This window comes from Heteronotia binoei, chromosome 4 (assembly GCF_032191835.1).
Source record: "Heteronotia binoei isolate CCM8104 ecotype False Entrance Well chromosome 4, APGP_CSIRO_Hbin_v1, whole genome shotgun sequence".
Lineage (NCBI taxonomy): Eukaryota > Metazoa > Chordata > Lepidosauria > Squamata > Gekkonidae > Heteronotia > Heteronotia binoei.
The window spans coordinates 103,835,634-103,857,488 of NC_083226.1; the positions used below are offsets into that span (position 1 = coordinate 103,835,634).

The window sequence follows — 21,855 nt, forward strand, 5'->3', positions numbered from 1 at the left end:
TAGGGAGGGAAGGGTTGGAGGTGGGGTGGCTCTGTACGTCAGAGAGGATATACGGTCCAGTAAGACTGAGGTCAGAGAATTAGATTCCCTTTTATAAATGCTTTGGGTTGAAATAGAGGGCCCAAAAGGAAATTTAACTATGGGAGTTTGTTATCACCCACCAAATCAAAAGAGAGAGGACGATTATAATATGATGGAAGGATTAAAGATAGCGGCTAAATGTAAAAACTGTGTCGTAATAGGTGATTTTAACTACCTGCAGATTGATTGGGTCAATATGTGTTCTGGTCGAGAGAAAGAGATTGAGTTTCTTGATGCTCTCAATGATTGTGCTATGGAGCAGATGGTCTCAGAACCTACCAGGGGTGGGGCGATCCTGGATCTGGTCCTAAGTAATGCCCAAGACTTGGTGAGAGATGTAAAAGTGATTGCGCCGTTTGGGAACAGTGACCATAATGTTATTGATTTCACTGTTTGTATAAATAGGGAGTTGCCCAAAAAGACCGCCACAACCACATTTAACATTAAAAGGGGTAAATTCTCTGAGATGAGGAGGCATGTGAGGAGGAAACTGAAAGGAAAGGTACATACGGTCAAAACCCTTGGGGAAGCTTGGAGACTATTTAAAACTATAATCCTAGAAGCTCAGATAAAATACATACCACAAGTTAGGAAAGGCACAAACAGATATAAGAAGAGGCCAGCATGGTTAACAAACAAAGTAATGGAAGCTGTAAAAGGTAAGAAGGACTCCTTTAAGCGGTGGAAAACCAATCCAAGTGAGATTAATAAAAGGGAACACAGGCAGTGGCAAATCAAATGCAAGACTATGATCAGGCAGGCAAAAAGGGACTATGAGGAGCATATTGCAAAAAACATAAAGACCAACAATAAAAATTTCTTCAAATATATTAGAAGTAGGAAACCAGCCAGGGAAGCAGTGGGGCCCTTGGATGACCATGGGGTAAAAGGATTACTGAAGGAGGATGGGGAAATGGCTGAGAAGCTGAATGCATTTTTTGCCTCTGTCTTCACCGTGGAAGATGAGAAGTGTTTGCCCGCCCCAGAACCACTAATATTGGAAGGGGTGTTGAAAGACCTGAGTCAGATTGAGGTGACAAAAGAGGAGGTCCTACAACTAATAGACAAATTAAAAACTAATAAGTCACCGGGTCCGGATGGCATACATCCGAGAGTTCTGAAAGAACTCAAAGTTGAACTTGTGGATCTTCTAACAAAAATCTGTAATCTTTCATTGAAATCTGCCTCTGTTCCTGAGGACTGGAAGGTAGCAAATGTCACCCCCATCTTTAAAAAGGGTTCCAGAGGAGATCCGGGAAATTACAGGCCAGTCAGTCTGACTTCAATACTGGGAAAGTTGGTAGAAACCATTATCAAGGACAGAATGAGTAGGCACATTGATGAACATGGGTTATTGAGGAAGACTCAGCATGGGTTCTGTAGGGGAAGATCTTGCCTCACTAACCTGTTACATTTCTTTGAGGGGGTGAACAAACATGTGGACAAAGGAGACCCGATAGATGTTGTTTACCTTGACTTCCAGAAAGCTTTCGATAAAGTTCCTCATCAAAGGCTCCTTAGAAAGCTTGAGAGTCATGGAGTAAAAGGACAGGTCCTCTTGTGGATCAAAAACTTGCTGAGTAATAGGAAGCAGAGAGTGAGTATAAATGGGCAGTCTTCGCAGTGGAGGACGGTAAGCAGTGGGGTGCCGCAGGGCTCGGTACTGGGTCCCATGCTCTTTAACTTGTTCATAAATGATTTAGAGTTGGGAGTGAGCAGTGAAGTGGCCAAATTTGCGGATGACACTAAATTGTTCAGGGTGGTGAGAACCAGAGAGGATTGTGAGGAACTCCAAAGGGATCTGTTGAGGCTGGGTGAGTGGGCGTCAACGTGGCAGATGCGGTTCAATGTGGCCAAGTGCAAAGTAATGCACATTGGGGCCACGAATCCCAGCTACAAATACAAGTTGATGGGGTGTGAACTGGCAGAGACTGACCATGAGAGAGATCTTGGGGTCGTGGTAGATAATTCACTGAAAATGTCAGGACAGTGTGCGTTTGCAATAAAAAAGGCCAACGCCATGCTGGGAATTATTAGGAAGGGAATTGAAAACAAATCAGCCAGTATCATAATGCCCCTGTATAAATCGATGGTGCGGTCTCATTTGGAGTACTGTGTGCAGTTCTGGTCGCCGCACCTCAAAAAGGATATTATAGCATTGGAGAAAGTTCAGAAAAGGGCAACTAGAATGATTAAAGGGCTGGAACACCTTCCCTATGAAGAAAGGTTGAAACGCTTAGGGCTCTTTAGCTTGGAGAAACATCGACTGAGGGGTGACATGATAGAGGTTTACAAGATAATGCATGGGATGGAGAAAGCAGAGAAAGAAGTACTTTTCTCACAATACAAGAACTTGTGGGCATTCGATGAAATTGCTGAGCAGACAGGTTAAAACGGATAAAAGGAAGTACTTCTTCACCCAAAGGGTGATTAACATGTGGAATTCACTGCCACAGGAGGTGGTGGCGGCCACAAGCATGGCCACCTTCAAGAGGGGGTTAGATAAAAATATGGAGCAGAGGTCCATCAGTGGCTATTAGCCACAGTGTGTGTGTGTGTTTGTGTGTGTGTATATTTGGCCGCTGTGTGACACAGAATATTGGACTGGATGGGCCATTGGCCTGATCTAACATGGCTTCTCTTATGTTCTTATTGTATGATTACCATGATTGATATTTCTCATAATCCATTTTCCTGTTATAGGCAGGGCTTTTTTTGAGCAGAAACACAGGAACACAATTCTGGCTGGCCAGGTGTCATGGGATGTGGCCTAATATGCAAATGAGTTTCTACTGGACTTTTTCTACAAACCCCCCCCCCCCTGATTATATGTATCAAACAGCTTTGGATTTTCCTTTCCCATCCACTCACACCAAGAGGATTCCTGTAATAAATCCAGTCACTGCCACAGGAGGTGGTGGCAAGTAGAATACCATTGAGAACAATACATATGCTTAAATCCTTATATATAATTTTTCCATATATACACAATTTTAAACCAGTGTATACAAAGTCAGCATCACTTCACAATTTCTTCCCTCCAGAAAATTACAATTCATTACAAACAACAATTACTTCCAAAATTTCCAATAGAGGGATTGCTAGTCTTCAAAAACCATTCCTCCAATAAACAAAGTTCATAACACAGTCCATGACATGTTCTGAAATTCTTTCAAGTGGAAGGACCAGGAAATGCTTACAGCCTTCATAAGACGTCCTCTCTAGATTTCAAGTTGTTTCTATAATGGTCTTCTTCAGTTATCAGGCTGTCAAAATGGAACCCGATTTCAATGACTTCTTACACAGACTCAGGGTTCATAGCTTACAGCAGAATCAGTAGATTCTCCTATTGGTTTTCTGGAGGGAAGAAATTATGAAGCGATGCTGACTTTGTATACATTGATTTAAAATTGTATATATGGAAAAATTATATATAGGGATTTAAGCATGCATATTGTTCTCAGCAGAATTCTACTTGCTTGTCTTCATGCTGAAACCCTTTATTTTGTGGTGGTGGCTGCAAGCATAGTCAGCTTCAAGAGGGATTGGATAAACATCTGGAGCAGAGGTCCATCAGTGGCTATTAGCCACAGCGTATTGTTGGAACTCTCTGTCTCGGGCAATGATGCTCTGTATTCTTGGTGCTTGTGGGGGGCACAGTGGGAGGGCTTCTAGTGTCCTGGCCCCACTGATGGACCTCCTGATGGTGCCTGGGATTTTTTGGCCACTGTGAGACACAGAGTGTTGGACTGGATGGGCCATTGGCCTGATCCAGCATTGCAGCCATTCACATCAACTGTCTTTTTGGCTTTAATCAGTTGTATCAATAAGAATAGTGCTACTTGTCCTCTACTCTTCCCCAGTAGCTTATTGAATGTTATCTGACCTGGGGGTCCTGTCTTCCAGCACTATATCGTTTTTGTTTTGAATTGTCTTGCCATAGGGTTTTTAAGATATGAGATGATCAGAAGTGATTTACTATTACTTTCTTCACAGTACTAACCAGGGTTAGTTGAAGCATCACTGCCATTATCTACAAAAGATCCTCCACTAGTGTAACCTTCAACGACTGTTGCTCAGCCGCTACCCTTCAAGGATTCCTGCACCTCCATGACCATTGGAACTATATGTTCTCTTCTGCCGATGTGGCTTTTGATTCCAAGTGTTTGTAAAGCAATGAAATGTAATATTTATTCGATACGCTAGATTTCTACACCACTTTTCCATAGTGTTCAAGTTAGTCGACAGTAGAACCACACATTAAAGCCAACCAAAACCTGATATATTAAAACAACAACCAAAGCATATATTTTGGCAGCACAATTAAAACCAAATCAGGCAAAAGCCCACCTAAGCAATGAGCCACCAGAGAAAACATTATTGCCTTGGCAGTCACAGATTTCACCTCCTTAAAGGATGGGTGAGTGGCTAAATTTGTTTTGAAGATTTAAATAAGTATTCAAACACAATTACTGAAGCAAAATTTCTGCCTGGCATATTGCTGAAATATTTAGCATTCCTGAACATTCTTATTGATTGCCTTGCAGCTGTAATAAAGTTCTGTTCTGCCAGAGGCACCAGCCATTCCTGTAATAAATCCAGTCAATATCTACAGAGGAATACAATATCTTCAGAGGAAGTATATAATGTCTATGGAGGCTATTTTAGTGCATAAAATGTAGTGAAGAGACACATGTTCCCACAATCAAAGATCTTTGGGTTGTGTAGTCTTTACATCCTATTCTTATTTAATGCTTCAAATGCAGCTTTAAAAAATTGCAGGTCCCTGAGCTTGTTTTTAATAGATTAGCTTTGTCAACTTTCTTGCAAAGGCAACTTTCTTTCAGTTTTACTCCTCTACATATGGTGAATTTCTTGGCTTTCTTGTGTTATTAGTCTCTTAACATTGTTTTTTCTGGGATGGGGAGTGCCTGTGCAGTAAGAAACAATAAGATACTAAGTGCTCCCCAAAGGTCAATGCAATTGTCTAGAACTGCCTCCTAAAAAGTTTATGCCTCTTTGCTGAGTCAAATACTGTAACAACAAGAAGCATGCTGGTAAACAATGCTGCTTTCAAGAAATGTGGCATATGAGTCAGCAATATTCTTATAGTGCAGTATGTGTGATTAATCCATTCCTTGATTCTTTACAGTTTCCTATAGTATCCTGAAAAAATGCATATAAAACTATTCCAAATTCTATAATGTCCCCCAAATCGGGCAAAGTAGAATAACTAGGAGAAGATGCAGACATTTTCATGACCTGAGCCTCTAATACATTTAGGCCAGAAATAACTACAATAACCATACTTTCACCCAACCAAGCAGAGTTCCTAGGAAAGGAAAGGTCCCCTATGCAAGCACCAGTCATTTCCGACTCTGAGGTGACGTTGCTTTCACAACGTTTTCACGGCAGACTTTTTATGGGCTGGTTTGCCATTGCCTTCCCCAGTTATCTACACTCCCCCCCCCAGCAAGCTGGGTACTCATTTTACCGACCTCGAAAGGATGGAAGGCTGAGTCAACCTCGAGCCAGCTACCTGAAAACCCAGCTTCCACCAGGGATCGAACTGCAGCTTTAACACTCTGTACTGCAATACTGCAGCTTTAACACTCTGTGCCTAGGGCTCGGCTATTGGTTTCCAGCAATCAGATAGTGTCTTCTCTGGCTACTGCTCTCAGGTTATCTTAGTGTTGCCAATCCACAGGTGGGGCAGGAAAATAGGTTACAAAAAACCTCTGCAAAAAACCAGCCTCAACTATTATACACCATACATATATTTCCCAAACAACTTCAAGAAAATCTTTCAAAATTCATCATTAATCATATTCATATCAGCTACAATACATAAGGAACCTGTACCCTCATCCACAGTCACTTAAAGGTGAATGAACATGCAATATTTCCAACAGCTGGGTGTAGGTAAAAAAGTTCCAATGATGAAGTCTTATGCGGAGAACAATGCTCCTGAAGGTTTTGGTTCCCAGTAGGGAAGTCTTCCACGGAGACCAAAGCTCCTAAAGGTTTCTCTTTCATATAGCCAGGCACAGGAAGTAATTCGCTATGTGGCAGTACTCTAGTCCATGTTTCGCATTCGCTTCTACAAGCTTTCAATAAAGTCAAAACATCTCATTCAAATGCTGATGCTTGTAGTCATTTTCACATGGTAAGGCCTATTTCTTGGAATTATGTCTTTTCTTTTTATTTGTTTTTCTCTCTTCTACTGAGCAAGCATAAGATACCAACCAGCAGCATGAACACTATATAAGCAATGTGCTGCTGTCAGGATCTTAGGGCTAGGGTTGCCAATTCATTAAAATATTTTGATAATCCAAGAAGATGACTCCAATAAATCAAACAGATTATTACATTTTCTAAATACAAGATCTACTGCAGATCGGAAGCACCATCTTCAAAGAAGCATTCCTTCCAGTGTGAAAGAGAAGAGAAAGTATACCTTCTGGAGACCAAATGGGAGCACTCACCATTCCCACCCCTTAAATAGCAGGCAATTAAATAGATAGTAAATAGGTGGCACAGTGGAATTGGAAATGATCCCACAAAGCTATTTGCCCCACTGGAGAAACAAACAGGTGTTGATAAATTGTTCCCTGATATAACAAATGTACATAATCTAAAAGCAAACAATGCTTTCTGCTTCAGAACATTTTTTTTCATATGCAAATATAAGCAAATTTGAGTAATTAATTGATTAAATGACCCATACACTTAAATTGTTTTTTAAAGTATGAAAGATGTGATTAAAACAAATCAAATATTTATTAGAGTTAGCCCAATGAATATTTGGATTTTAATGAATGATTCAGGATTTTCCATTAATGAAACGATATTTCAGCAGATGCTCACTTTTTTTCATCAGTGAAAAAAGTATATTTTAATTTAAATGAAACTAATTTTGCAACATCATCCTAAATAGATTTGGAAGTGAGTTGCATGGATTTCAGTGGAACCCTCTTCCAACAAAGTGCACTTGGCAAATTAATTCAGCTATGATTCTGTAAACATCACCCATTTTATGTTTTCATTATGGCACTGAATTATTGAATGTGTTATTTAAAAAAAATCTCAACAAGAAAAATCCAGTTTTTAAAACTGTCATCCTTGATTAAGACTGTACACAGGTTTAAGATAACTAAAGTTGCTTCATTCTCATGTCCACACTACAGCAGCTGCTTTTACGGTATGTACTTACACTAACATTATAATAAAAGATCTTTACCCATGAGTAACATGTACAACAGAGATAAGAGAACAACCTTCTGGTGTCTGACCACTTCTGATTTACAGAACAAAGCTTAAGCAGCAGAAGAGACTATTTGGAAAACTATGGCAATAGAAGTGCAGCAGTATGTGAACTAATGCTCATATAGAAAAAAAAGATCTAAAACATCTGCAGAGGACAACGGAAAAGTCAGGTGCAAAAACAATTGAAAATTCTTGTCCCTACCATTCTTCTTATATTGGTTTATGCTTTAAAGCAATGCATTTTCCCTCAAGTTACACATCTATGGGAGGAAAGAGTGCATGTAAGGTCTTCTTATTGAACAGAGCAGATCCCAATTTCCTGGCATGAAGAAAATTCCTGGAATATTTTTGGCAACGGAACTGTATAGCTTATCAACTTTATGGAGAGTGCATACCAAGCCAAAGGCAAGTGCTCACTGCTTAGTTATGTGATTCTTAGTTAATTATGTGATTACTGATCTTCTTCCTCTGACTTGTAAAGATAATAACTAAAGGGTTACAGTAATTGTTGTTGCCATCCAGTTGTACAATGTACAAAGAACAAAGGCCCATTCCCCTGGTCAGACTGCAAGTAAACTCTGGAGGGCTGGTAGTTCATGCAGTGGTTGAGCTCTTCTTATTCTCATCAATCTAGCATGAAAATGGAGTCATCAACAAAGTTTTGCTTCCTGTGAAGAGTTCACAGCACTTGGTTTCTAAGAATGAAGATTGCAAGAACTGCCCTCATGAACTTCCCTTTGTTTAAATACCCATTATCATTCCATAATATTCTTTTTCAACCATTGGCACAAGTAATGGATCACAAGAATAGATTGGCCTTTCCCCCTGCAAATATTGTGAAGAATAACACAAGCAGTGACAACAGTGATGATATTTTGCTCAAGTGTGATGTAAAGCATCTCCATTGAGCCTTAGGCCTGCCAAAGGCATTCACAGCAACACTGTGTGCCCTACACAGTCAAATACTCTTTAGTGCCTGGTCCCATTTATCCCAAAATGGCTTCTTCAGCCACTTGTGCCTGAAGTATCCACCATCTGTAACAATCAGGTGTCCCTTCCCCAAGTGGGGGGGAAGGGATGAGGTAATCCAGGAAGGCAAGGCAAGTTAACATTCTCACCAGGCTGTCTATTCTTGAGGGCAGGTATGGTGGAGTTGTGCCTGGCAGGGATGCCGGTCTCAGTGGTCCTGATGCAGGTGCGGTGGATGCAGCTGGGACGCCCGGTGTTTGTTTGCCAGTGGTTCCTGCTGGCCTTGGAGGTAGGTGTTGTGATAACTTACAGGTGGGGCCAGGGCAGGTTTGGCCATGGGGTGTATGAGGGCCTGCTTTGGCAGCTGGGCAGGGTACTTCAGGAGTGAATACGGTGGTGCCTGCTTCTTCCAGGGTGTGAGTACCGCTAAATTGGGCATGGACAGGTATGCATACCTTGTCGGGGATAAGGTGGAGGGCAGATGAACTTGGCGGGACCAGTTAGGGGGCACCTTCTCCTTATGGGATGGTGCCTTTTGCAGCCTTGCCCTTTGGGGAGGTTGCTTTACCGCTTGGGGATCGTCTGCTTCCTGCCACCAGGGAGAAACTTTAAAGGGGGAATAGGTGGACTGTATCCGTCTTTTCAATGGGATCGGATCCATCAGCAGCTTTGGCTGCAGGTGATGTCCCCGCTTGCTCTGTTGGGAATTAGGAGCCCCTGGGGTATGTAATAGGAAAGCATGCCAGCTTAAGCACGAATGCCCATGTGTAGGGGATCCCACTCTTTTGATGACTGTCCTAAAGCTCGGGGGCGTAGGAGTGCAAAGTAGCCTGGAGGAGGTGGAGGAGCCTTTCCGGCTAAGAAAGGGACCCAGCCCGATATGGGTGGGACCTCTTGAGCAGCGGCTGGCGAGGTACCCTCGGAGGGTTGATAGTTGGTATTTGTTAGAGGGTTTTAAAGTTGGTTTCAGCTCCCTTTCCAGGGTCCTCGAGTTCCGTTTACATCAAGTAACCTTTAAGTTTGTTTGGGGTTTGGAATAGGTTGTGAGGGATAAGATGGCCAAGGGGCTGGCTGAGGGAAGGATTAAAGTGGTCGTTCCCGGAAGGGCTTTTCTTAGGAGGCTTTGTGATGCTTTGGCAGGATTAAACTTGCCTCAGCATAGGGCTAGGGTTACTTTCAGCATGAGGGATGATTCGAGGGTTTGGCAGGAATTTTTGGAGTCTTTTAATGGAGTCTCCTTTTGGGGGGAGGAATTGAGGCTGAGCTCCGTGGACATTGGTGCGCGGCTAGCTGGCCTGATTTGTGGGCAAGGGTGGGGGTGAACCGGGATCTCACGTTTCTCGAGTTCTTTCCCATCTTAGTTGCAGTTTGGCTGTGGGGGAAGGATATGGCCAATCACACCGTTCATTTTGGTGTTATAATATGGCAGTGGTCCACGTCATTAATTCCTGCTCATCCAAATCTGGGTAGGTTATGAGATTGGTGAGGGCCTTCACTCTGCGTTGTTTGCGGCTTAATATTCTGTTTTTAGCCAAGCATGTTCCTGGGGTTAGTAATGGGGTGGCAACAGATGGAGAGATTTCATCAGCTGGCCCCGGAGGCAGACCGGTGCCAATGCCCCAGGAGCTATGGCTGATTGGAGAGCCGAGGCCTGCAGAGCGATAGGTCTAGCCATTGCGCCTAGCACACGGAAGTCTTTCGAACGGGCTGTGCAGCAGTTTGAAGACTTTAGGGCTGAGGTAGGGTACCGCAGGGTGTGGCCCCTTATGGTGGAGAAATTTGCTGAGAGGTAAGGGGTTGGCAGTGCGATCTATTAGGGGGCGCCTGTCTGCGTTGGCTTTTGCCAGCAAGGCACTAGGGTTATAGGGAGGACATGGCGGACTTTGGTCTGCGAAAGATGTAGGAGGGGTGGTCTAGAAAGGCCGGTCCCAGGGTTGATACTTGGAGTCCCGTGTCTCCTTCGATTCTATGTGGTTTGATGAGGTTCTTGGATGTGTGTGCTTCGCCTTTGAAGCATGTTTGTTCCATGCTGTGTCCTTGTTAGCCTTTTTGGGGGGCTCTTAGGGTGAGCGAGCTGTTGACAAGACACCAGTCTTGGGCGGTGACGGCCCAGGCTTTTTGTGAGCTGGGGTTGTCAGGGGTGCAGTTTTGGGACCCACTCCTTTGGACTGGGGCGGCCTCTACAGCAGTGGACCTTAAGGACTAAGTACACCTTAAGGACTATCTCCCCTTTCATGGAGAGAATTACCCCAAACTGCTCTTGCACTTCCCTATAGTAGTTAGCGCTTGCTGGATGCCATATTGTAATGGCAACTCTCTTTTCAACTGGAATTGGCTCCTGCATGGTGGTATCTTCTTCAGAAAGTGTAAGGGCTCTAGTAATTCCAAAGGTTTCACAGGTCATGCAGAAGCTCTCTATCCAATGCTGATCGTTTCAGATTTGCATCATGAAATTCTCCTATCAGTCCTTGCTCCAAGGGCAGACCAACCAGTGACATGATATATTCTCCTCTGCAAGGCCAAACCAGTGAAACCACAGTCTTACTTGCCAAGAAAACCAGCTGGAGACTACATGAATAGTCCTCCTGCTAGGCAGAGGCTTTAACCAAGAGAGAATCCTTTCACTCCAAACAAGGGGAAGAAGATAAAGAGAACGGAAATCCAGAGGGTGCACTGGTGTCATTGATGAAGAAGAAAAGGTTTGAGAATCTAACAACACTTTAAACCAAAATACTCAAAGACGTCAACCAATGAGTTTAAAGTTGATAGGGCAGGAAGATGACTGACCAACTATAAGAGGAAGAGCTATGCAGTGCAGGAGACAATGGAAGGATACTCACTAGTTGCAATAGCATATACACAAAATAAAAAACAATTAAAAGGAGTACAGAAAAGCCATTTTTTCTTCAAGTACACTTGGAAGGCAAGAAATAACGACAGAAAAGCATGTGTAGGGAAGACCTGAGGAAGCTCTGTTATCAATGAGATTCAGCAAAAAGTGGACAAGGAAAAACTGGAATAGTGGCTCTGTGCAGAAAATATCATTAACAGTAAAGTTAAGAGATGTAGTGATTCACTAAAGTGCAGAGCGTTCAGACCATTATTCAAGAATTTCTGATCAGTTAAGGTACTCTTTGGCACAAAGCCTTGTCCATGGCACATTTCTGCTTTGCAAAAGAGTTCCCAGTGACATCAGGCTTCTAAGGATGTTTACTTCAATTGCTTCCATACAGGAATTTTTCCCTGCATGGAAAGCAGGAATTCCCTGATTTAAAGGTGGAGATCCTCTGAACAGCACGTTAATTTCAAGCAGAACCTGTGGCAATCTTGGGGCTTTTCTCTTTAATACAGAAAAAATAAGACAGCTTTTCTCAGTTTTAAAGGGGAATCTTTGGAGTGGCTGCAGGAGTGTCCTTGTGAATGTTCTTTTTGTCATTGCTATTGGGAAGGGGTAGAGCTGCTGTAATCTGTCCCCTTCCCCATATTAGCCCTTTAAAGTGCTTCCACCCCATTTTCCCTAACGAAGTATTCTGTGTTGGTAAGGAAAGCGAAAGCGAGGGAGCATTCAGGGCAGTGAGAGGATCTCAGTATGATACTACTGTGCCTCAGCTTTTACACAGGCACAAATGAAGAGGAAAGGGAAGAATGTAGTAGTGGGTAATGATTGCAGTAAGCAGAACATGATGGGTGGTGGTGATGGTGTATAATGCTGTTCCCTCCTGTTCCTGCACTGCTTGCTTCTGCCACCATAGCAGGCATGGATTCTTAGACCCAATGAAGGATTCCTTCCTCTTGCCTCCCTCAGAGACAGGATTTTCACTCAATTTTTCTGTTCTCTTCTGTGACTGAACTGCCCACATAATATGTCTTCTTTAGCTAGCTGTCCCACCCGTTGACAGCCTGGGAACTTGAGGGAAAGATAAGGAGCCCTCTTTAACTTAAATCACTGATAATGACACTTGAGACATTTTTAAAATTCAAAAAGAACAAAAAAAATTGGCATCAGGGCTTTTTTTGAGCAGGAACTCATAGGAATGCAGTTCTGGTTGGTTTGACCAGGGCTCCAGCTCAAAAAACAGTCTCCAGCAGAGGAAAGGCGTGAGGCAACCACACTCACAGACAGCGCACCCTGTCCTCTCTGCCACCTCCAGCCTCCAATGGATTTGCAAAGAGAGCAAGAGACATGGGGCTGCCCACAAGTACCCCCTCCCAGGAGAAGCTGGGTCTGCCACTGGCCACTCTGCCGCATATGGCTCTCTCTCTCTCTCTCTCTGGCCGTGTTTGGGGGGATGAAACAAAGTCTCTCATTGGGTTGTGTGACAGCACACATCCATGAAATACAGCTGACGGCATTGTACTGTTCTGTGTCAATATATGGAAAGTAACCTAATGAATGGGTGATGGCACATCAGGGGGTGTGGCCTAATATGCAAATGAGTTCTTGTTGGGCTTTTTTAAAACAAAAGGCCCTGTTTGACAGAGGGGAAAGGTCAAGTGAATTCAGGTATTGAAATTTCTAAGGTAAAACCAATTTTTGCACAGACTTTAGTTCTTATGCACATGCTAATGAGTGTTTCTTAAGTTTTTTCATTGTTTCTTTAAACTTTATATAGAGAAGCTTTTGTTTCAGTATTTTTCCTTAACACTTCAATACACTTTCTTTAGTATCTCTCAGACTCTTTTGATTTCCCAGAAGGCTGGTTGACCCTGGTCCAAACTCCTTTCTTTTGAAGCACCAGTTTTTGATTGATTCTTTAGGTCTCTATGGGCAGTTTTTATTCACACCAGATCAGGGATCTCAGTACTTTTCAGAACTATTTTCCTTGTTCCACTGGGTAGGGAATCTTCTTCTCTCTCTAGAAGATCTTTGCCTTCCTTGGCCTGAATGGGAGCCTCTGTATGCTTCGCAAAACTCCTAGCCACTTTTCCCCAGTTCTCCTGCTCTCAGTTAAGGCTGAAATCAGACTCTCTCTGTCAAGGCAGAATTCTAACTTTCTCCAGTCAAGGGCACAAATCTGACTGAATCTCCTCAGCATCCAGTTGTCTCAAGACTGTGTCTGCTCAGCTGATGCTGTCCAGTCAGTTGCTCAGAGCAGCCTGTCACTCAAAGCTCTCTGAAGAATTAACTCAAGCTTGTTCAACCTGCGGCCCAAGGGTCACATGCAGCCCAGGATGGCTTTGAATGTGGCCCCAACACAAACTCATGAATTTTCTTAAAACAGCACCTGGAACTGTGTACTGCAGGGGCAGCAGATCCTGGGGCTACATCTGGTTGCTTTTTCCTCTCGCTTGCTTCCTCCCCCCCTACCATCAGAGAGGGCACCAGAGCTGACTCAGAGCATGTGTGTGAGAGCTCTTCCTTTGCTCCTGGAAGCTCTCCGGCTCTTCTTTCTTCCTGCTGAGGCCCCTCTGGATCTCCTATCCAGGACAATGAGCCCTTGTCTGTGCTCTGGAGGTATCAGGGGTGACTGTGTGCCCCTCTCTGGGAAAGTTGGGGAGTGGCATAGCCAGCCTTCCATGCTCCTGGGCAGGCTTGTGGGGTGGGGTGTGAACTTTCTCTGTCAAGGGGCGGCTGACCCCTCTCTGTGAAGGTTGGAGGTGGGGTGTGTGTGGTGGAGCTGGGCTTGCCGTCCCCAAAATGGAGATGCTTCACTGCCTCAGGTGGATTCTGTTAATTCCCCCTCCATCTCTTCACTGTGGGAGTTCCAGAATCCTCTTACCCTTCTCTGTAACTAGGACTGGAAAAGAGACACAAAGAAACAGGGTTCCTCCCCCCCCCCCCGCCAAGTCTCTGGAGGGAGAGTTTTTTTAAAAAAAAAATGTAGAAAAAACAGGCCTTCTGCTTTAAAAACAAATCAATGACACCCCGCCCTTTTTTGTTCCTGACAGTGAGTCTTCTGAGCTCAGGGCGGCTTTAAAAGCAGACCTGTGTCTGTCAGCAAAAAGCCAGCTTCAGTTGGAAAGCAGGGGCTGGTGTGAAAAAGAAAAAAAATCTGCCTACTCCTTCCCCCCTCCTCTGCTCCAAGAGTCTGAGAGAGGGCATGGAGAGGAAGCCATGATTTCCCTTCCACCTCTGTTGGAAATTTAGAAGCATGGTTTGGGAACAGAGCAAAACAGATGTCTCTTTCACCCAACCCCGTAGCTACTAAGGGGCCTGGCCACCTAGCAGTTTTTATAGGTCTCCTCTGCAGCCACAGTTCCCCCAGCCCCCTCTGGACCCCTCATTTGTATCACTTGCTGGTGCTAAGCGGACTGAATGCTGGATTAAATTGGGCTAGAATAGGCTGCAAGGAGGATGACAAATCAGGAAGAAAAAGGAGTGGAGCCTGAGTCCCTCACAGACTGCTTCACACCTTCAGTTGGGCAGTTTGCTCCTCCCTTTGTTCCTGCTAACCAAAGTGCCCACTGATACTTTGTGCAAGGGGCCCACCCTCACCTATCTGAAAGAAAGAAACATAGTGCAGAGAGAAACATGCAACTACAGAATTTGGGATCAGGCAAAGGAAACCAAACAAAACCTATTTTCTCTGGAAAGCAAAGGACATTTAAAGGCATGGTTCCTGCTTCAGCTCTGGGCCATCTGCAACAGGACTTGGAAGCAGAAAAGACATTAAGCCCCTGTGTTTCTGGGAGGGATGGGATGAATTTTTAACAGATTCCCACTCCCCACTCTTGTGTTTCACTGTGGCCTGGTTTGGGCCTCTTTTCTTTTACTTTTGTAATTTCAAAAAAGGAAGTTTTATATGTACATTTTCTATATCAGTGATTGAAAACTTTGGACCTGCTTGACGATTTTTAAAAACCCTCCAAATGGGGGCAGCGCATAATTAGGATTATTACGGAAGAGCTTTTCTGCTTATATGTGGTGGCAGATATAACAAAAATTACGCATGGATCTTTTTTAGCTCATCATCAGCTATTGTTAGTGTTTGTGTATTTTATGTGTGGCCCAGGACAATTCTTCTTCTTCTTCCAATATAGCCCAGGGAAGCCAAAAGGTTGGACACTCCTGAATTAACTCTTCACAAACTTTTACTCTGTTTGTGCAGTGCTTTGAGGCTTTTAAAAAGTTGTGGTTCATCACACACCCAATGTTTTCTCTAAGTTGAGTTAGTGTGAGCTAGCTCACAGTTTTTCAGCCTCTGGCTCACACATTTTTGTCTTAGCTCAGGAAAAATGGCCCTGGAACAAATTAATTTATACAGTAGCTCACAACTTTAATACCATTAACTTACAAAGTAGAACTTTTGTTCACAAGACTCCACAGCTTAGATGGAGTATTGCACACACCCCTATGCAAAAGCAGTCTCTATCACACAACTCCTAGCTTGTACCACCTGTTCATTTAATTCATGGTTATTACCTCTAGGGTAACTCTTGAGCTTTCCTCCCTTCCCCTATGTGAAGTTTCCAGGGCCCAGGAACATTCTCCCTTTTCAAACAGAAAGCTTGCTAAAAATTTGGTGCTTCTACATCAAGAAACAGCCCTGCAGAGCCCCAAATACCCATGAATCTTAGAGCAGGGGTGTCAAACGCATTTGTTATGAGGGCTGGAACTGACATAAATGAAACCTTGTTGGGCCAGGCAATGTCAGGTTGTGCCAAGCCATGTTGCGCTGGGCCCTGTCGGCCTATTTAAAATTAGGTAGCAGAGATACAAATTTTATAAAGAACACAGACAAACACAAATATATATATGTTTGACACCCCTGTCTTAGAGTACCAGGCAATGAGTCCACAGCAAAGATAAGAAGAAGAAGACCACAGATTTATGCTCTGACCTTCTCTTTGAATCAGAGTCTCAGAGCGGCTTGCAATCTCCTATATCTTCTCCCCCCCACAACAGACACCCTGTGAGGTGGATGGGGTTGAGAGGTCTCTCACAGCAGTTGACCTTTCAAGGACAGCTCTGTGATAGCTATGGCTAACCCAAGTCCATTCCAGCAGGTGTAAGTGGAGGAGTGGGGAATCAAACCCGGTTCTTCCAGATAAGAGTCCATGCACTTAACCACTACACCAAACTAGCTACATCAAATTAGGCCTTCTAACATGGGGAATCCATAACTGGTTACTAGGGTTGCCAAGTCTGACTCAGGAAACATCTGGAGACATTGTGGTGGAGACAGGGGACTGGGTATGGAGCCAGGAGCAAGTTTGTGATAAGCATGATTGAACTCTGAAGGGAGTTCTAGCCATCACATTTAAAGGGACCACGCCCCTTTTAAATGCCTTTGCTCCATTGGAAATAATGGAGGATGGGGCATCTTCTTTAGAGGCTCATAGAATTAGGTTCCCTTATCCAAACTTTTTGAAACTTGGGGGAGGGGGTTAGAAGAGGCAGCAGATTCTATGCTAAAAATTTGGTGCTTCTACTTCAAAAAACAGCCCCCTAGAGCCCCAGATACCCATGGATCAATTCTCCATTATACCTTATGAGGACTGGTCTCCATAGGGTATAATGGAGTGCCCAGTGGACATCCCCCACAGTTTTTTGATAACCCTGGGTGGGGGGAGGGCCTCCAAACCAGGGAATCGCCTGCCCTCAACTGATGATTGGCAATCCTACCAGCGGTTACCTTATTTGGTTGGGATTTTAACACTGGGAGGGAAGGTTGAATATTATAGCTCACTCTCATCAGATCTAGGAATCTAAGCAGATCTAGGAATCTAACTTGGATAGGAGACCACCAAGGAAGACTTTGCAGAGGAAAGCTATGGCAAACCACATTTGCTTCTCACTTTCCTTGAAACCCCTTGCTAGGGTCACTATAAATCAGTTGTGACTTGATGGCACTGTACACACAGTTTTAATTTTAAAACAGGCCAGGGTGAGTGAATTTGCTCAGTGCAGTGGTGCTGGGAAAGATGGTGCTTAATGCTTTATTGTTTATATGTCGTTTCCCATTCTAAATTACCCCACCATGCTGTTACCACTCCATGGGAGAAAAAATACAGGTACAGACACTCCCCAGTGCAGCTTATCTTTCCACCAGCTGCCATGTATATTTCTGTTTGTTATACAGAAGGTTAAAATGATAAATGAGAGAACAAAAGTCACCCTATGTGAGAGTCTCATGTTTGGTCTTAGAGGGGGAACATGGGGAACAAACCTTACGACCCCCTGCAAAAAAACAACTTGTAGTCTTCTTTGGTCACATTGGTGTGCAGCCCCTATCCCTCTGTGTGGGGATACTTATTTTCCTTTCCTTTTATTCAGTAAAAGCTCTATGATACATCAGTCTTGAGCGGGAGATAGTAGATAGTTGTTGTTAATCACTTATCACTCAATAGACAAAAGGAGTAAAAAAAAATTTTTTCTTAGATCCCTGTCAGAGAGTAAAAGATGTACCGTATATACTCGAGTATAAGTCGACCCGAATATAAGCCGAGGCTTCTAATTTTACCCCAAAAATCTGGGAAAACTTATTGACTCGAGTATAAGCCGAGGGTGGGAAACGCAGCAGTTACTATTCCTGTGGCAGGTAAGGCCACAATGCTGCTTGCAATGAAAGATGAGGAGAATGGTGGTGCAGAACACAAATCAACAATACCAAGGCAGAAGTCATTTCTGGTCAGACTGAAAACACCAGTCCCAGCACGGCCCCTCCCCCTTCACTGAGGAGAGGAGAGCAGGGGGCAGCTTTAGCTGTCCTTGGAATTCCGGGGATGCGGGCGGAATAGTGACTCGAGTATAAGCCGAGGAGGGGTTTTTTCTGCCCAAAATTTGGGCAGAAAAACTAGGCTTATACTCGAGTATATAGGGTAATTAAGTAATAGGAATATGTCTGGATGAACTTGCAAACATGGTAAAATATAATGCTTCCTGAGATTAGCATACAAAGGACACTCCAGAAGGATATGTGCTATCATGTCAATCTTACCTAAAGGACAGGGACAGATTCATCCCAAATAAGGTAAATGCATGAACCTACTTCTCATAACTACTGAGGAGTGAGCATTTAGTCTTTGGGAAGACAACAGATATAGGAGGGAAGAGATTTTGGACGTGGAATACCAAAAAAGTGGGACAAATAGGTGCACTATGTTTTAAAGACAGAGCTTTGGTGATTGATTGTACACAATTTCTCACCAAAGCAAATGCTGCATGGTAACCCAGGTTAGCATCAAGAGCCAGCAGTTTCTGAAACCACACTGACCTATAAGAGGCTTCCTTCAGGAGTGCCAGGCTGCCCTTGCTGCTCAAGTATGACTTGATGAACAGTCTAAACACTTGTAGTCAAGTCCCTGCCTTTCAGCCTCACCCACCTCACAGCGTGTCTGTTGTGGGAAAGGAAGATAAAGGAGATTGTATGCTGCTCTGAGATTCGGAGTGGAGGGCAGAATATAAATCCAATATCATCATCATCAATCATCATCATCAATGAAAGGTTGGCCAAGTTCTCAGCAGAGAGCCACCAGCCACATACTGAAGGATGTTTAATAATTTTCTCAGAAAATATAAAAGAACATGGTCAATGTTCTCATTTATTGAGACAATCCTTATCGCTACTCCGTAAAGGATAATAGGAATGACTTTTAAGTTAAAGACTTGAAGAGCACCTGGCACATAGTTCCCACCACCATTTTTAAAATGTTTATTATGCTATCAACACAGATTTTTGCTTTTCTTATCAGCGACTGATGAGACTACCATTTTAGGTTAGATGTGAAAAGTATACCCAAATACGAAAACCCCTTCACTTGCTGGATTTCTTCAGAGTCCATCTGAACATTGAAGGATTCCTTTTTTTTTTTTAAAGAAAGAAATAAAAAGAAAGAAAGAAAACAACTGTTTTTGGTAGTTTATTCAGGTCTTTCTTAATATAATATTCTGAGAATTTTTTAAATGATCTCTGCAGACCTAACTCTTGTTTGAGATAGTAGAGCAGTGTCATCAGCATAAGGCGGAATTAGAATGTTGCAAATTGGTCAAATGGGTGGATGAAAAAGCTCATTAAAGCAAGTCGAGAGATCATTCATATATAGATTGAACAAAAAAGGAACCAAAAGGAAGCCCTGCCTAGCCCCTTTATCAAGGTTACAAAGGCCATTTGACACAGAGATCTCTGCTCTTGGGATGTACCCTTTCATCCCAGGTTTGGTTCACTTTGCTAAACAAGGCTGTTTCCAAAACCTGTAATGCCCGTTTTACTCGAGACAAAATAAATATGCGTGTACACCCGTAAAAAGGTTTCTCTTGGTCTATATGGGAATCACTTAGGGAGGTAAAGTAGGTACGCTGCAGCACTTTATTATTTGTTGTAAGACTTAGAAGTCTAGGCAGGGGTTTCTCTCCCCCCCCCCCCCCCGTCCTCATTTAGTTGCACCTGATAACGCTGTGATCGCGTCTGCATGTCTAGATGTGCCTCCTTGAACTTCGTGCGCGTTGAGGGACCTATTTGGGTTTTGTGTGTGCATGTTGTGCCTCTTGTCAGCCTGACCGAGTGTGTGTACGCTACCTCCCGCGGCGCTTTGTCTGGCTTGCTGAAAGAGCTGCACGAGCCTCAGTTCGCCTGTCCCTCTCCTCCGGTCTCTGTGTTTGTGTGTCAGTGCTTGGTGTCTTCTCTCTCCCCGTCCTCCCCCACAACCCTCGTGCACCATTTTCTCTCCTCTCCATGACAGGCAGAGAACAGGCAAAGCGGCGGCGGTTACAGTCGCTGCCTCCTGTCTCCCGCCCCGTCTCCTCAGATGCCCTTTGCCGTTGCCGCAGGTTTATTATTACAGTATGGAACTGTTTTTTACCTCCCCTCCACCCCGTTCAGGGTTGGCACCGCGCCGCGGCTGTGCAGATCCTTGGCTGTGCTTCACGCCTGGCAACCCGCCCCCCCCGCCTCTGCTCTTTATTATTTGTCTGGAAAGCAGCAACGCGAAAGGGAGGCAGAGGAGGGAGGGGGCAAGGCGGGCGACCGATGGCTGAGTTCACCAATGGGCGTCTTCAACTTTTCCAGACTTGGGCTCGGACAGAGGCAATTTAGAACCTCCGGCAGAGCAGCCACGGTGGGGGAGGGGAGACCAAGGCAGCGCGAGCCCTCCGCTTCCCCTCCCGCGCCGTGGCTGCTGCTGAGTTTCCAGCATTCCCTGGTCTGTGCCCAGTGATTGGTCGGGTATTCTCCGGCTGCTAGACATGGGGGGAGGGGGACTTTGAGCTGCAGATTATTGCAGACTAAGCAGTCTGGCTCTGCAGCAGCAAAGGGAAGGGGGAGGGATGTGTGCAAGGAGGGGAGAGGGGAGCGCTTGGCGCCTTGCCAGCTACCATCAGAATTAGCTCATTGTTCAATATAGGCAGGCAACCAAAGCCTGAGAGATTTTCCCCTCTTGCTGCCCCCACCCCCTTTTCTTTCGGTTTTTTTCCCCTTCCAAGGCTGCACTGTGAAAGAGGTGCAGTCATTCCTCCCCACACCCTCTTACCCAGCCCACTCTCCCCCCCCTCTATAAATTCTCTTCTTGTAGCATGCTCCCCCTTTTTAAATCCACATTTGTATTTCAGATCATGTAGAAAGGACAGAGTGAGAAGGGAACAGGGGCTTTTGTCTGTAAGTATATACATCCTCCCTCCCCAGTGCACAGCTTTTTAAAGAGATTTCTCCTTTTACCAACTCTTTGTTTGGTTTCCTTTCCTTTGTGGGTTATCCCCCCACCCCGGCTTGGAATGTACTGTAAGCAGATTCATTTTTTAAAAAGGAAAATACTCCTGTTTGTTTAATATTTTCAGAGAAGACTGTGTAAAGAAGAAGAATCGTGCAGTATATGTAGACTTAAATCTTTGTCTTTCTGTGCCAAGGGTGGATTTTAAAGCTCGGGATATTAATGGTCGCCTTGCCTTGGGTGTATTTTTAGAAACAGGCGTTCTTCCTGCAACAGCCTTCTACATTTTAACATGTGTAGCTGTTAAGGCGGGAGTGAATTTTATCTTCATATTACTTATTTTCTGTACAAAATCCACTATTGGACGAAGTGTGATGGTCAGTGTAGAAGCTTAAAATATTTCCCCTGACATTTTTTTACACGTTACCATACTTGAATCTGCTCAAACTAAATTAATGAAAATATGCATAAAATAAAATAGAAATGTTAGATTATGTGTGCTCATTTTGAAAGGAAATCACCTTGTGGATGATGTAATTGTATACTGAAAATTTTACATCATTTAGTCTTTTACATTCTTTTTAAATGAAAGTTTTTTGTAGGAAATTCTCCTGTGTGCAAGTTAATATTTTTCTTTCAGAGAAGAGGTGTGAGCTTGCATTTGGTGCTTGAGAGAGCTAAGAGGTTATGTAATGCAGTGCCATTTCCAAAAATATCCCCTCTCCAGGCTATTACGTTGTGAAAGTGTGACTGTAATACTGCTGCCTTCAATGAAAAAAGGCAGTTGGTAGTATGTCTGAGAACAATGGATAAACTGCAGCAGGCACAAAATGCATTTTTTGTCTTGTCTGATATTTGAAGTGGGTTAGGTATAGTGCACTTCAAAGAGATGCAGTGTGCTAAGAATAGCATGGGGGGGTTGCATATCGAGGTATCAGGGATTCCTTTGTCCTG

The 21,855-nt window shown here is 43.9% G+C and overlaps 1 protein-coding gene across 1 annotated transcript in view; it reads left to right on the forward strand.

The window, feature by feature from the left end:
* Window positions 1–20,542: 20,542 nt before the first annotated feature.
* NREP (neuronal regeneration related protein) overlaps window positions 20,543–21,855 on the forward strand; it is a 47,492-nt gene continuing 46,179 nt past the window's right edge. The window contains exon 1 of the mRNA XM_060235612.1: window positions 20,543–20,849. The gene's annotated coding sequence lies outside the window, so the exon portion shown is untranslated. The remainder of the gene's footprint in view (window positions 20,850–21,855) is intronic.